Source organism: Cicer arietinum, chromosome 6 (assembly GCF_000331145.2).
Source record: "Cicer arietinum cultivar CDC Frontier isolate Library 1 chromosome 6, Cicar.CDCFrontier_v2.0, whole genome shotgun sequence".
NCBI lineage: Eukaryota > Viridiplantae > Streptophyta > Magnoliopsida > Fabales > Fabaceae > Cicer > Cicer arietinum.
In genome coordinates this window covers 34,079,611-34,080,095 of record NC_021165.2, presented here as the reverse complement: position 1 = coordinate 34,080,095, position 485 = coordinate 34,079,611, and positions in this window count along the sequence as shown.

Sequence of the window (485 nt, the reverse complement as noted above, 5' to 3'; positions counted from 1 at the left end):
TATATATATATATATATATATATATATATATATATATATATATAACTTTTAGGAAAAATTAATATGAACTATAGTCTACTATGGATTGATTTTAAAAAATGTTTAAAATTCCAACATATATTGTATTATATACGTAGACGTAGATGTTAATAGAGTTTTTATTTTTACGACTAAGATAGTGACTTAAACGATAAAAATATAAAAAAATAAATATGTATGTCGTATTGAATCAACATTAATCGGATCACCTTTTATTCATAAAATCGAAGAGGATCACAAGAAATTATTTTTTAAAATATTGTCAACCATCGTTAGAGTTTTTAATTATTTTTAAATATTGATCTACACTAAACCACTTATAAAAATGTTCCACCGAAAAACGCACAATAATATTTATGTATAACATCATTTACCTAGTTTAGTTTTTTAAGGAACAGTATATGTAATGTCCTTCTGAGTCATTGAACAAAATTGTGTTGGTATCT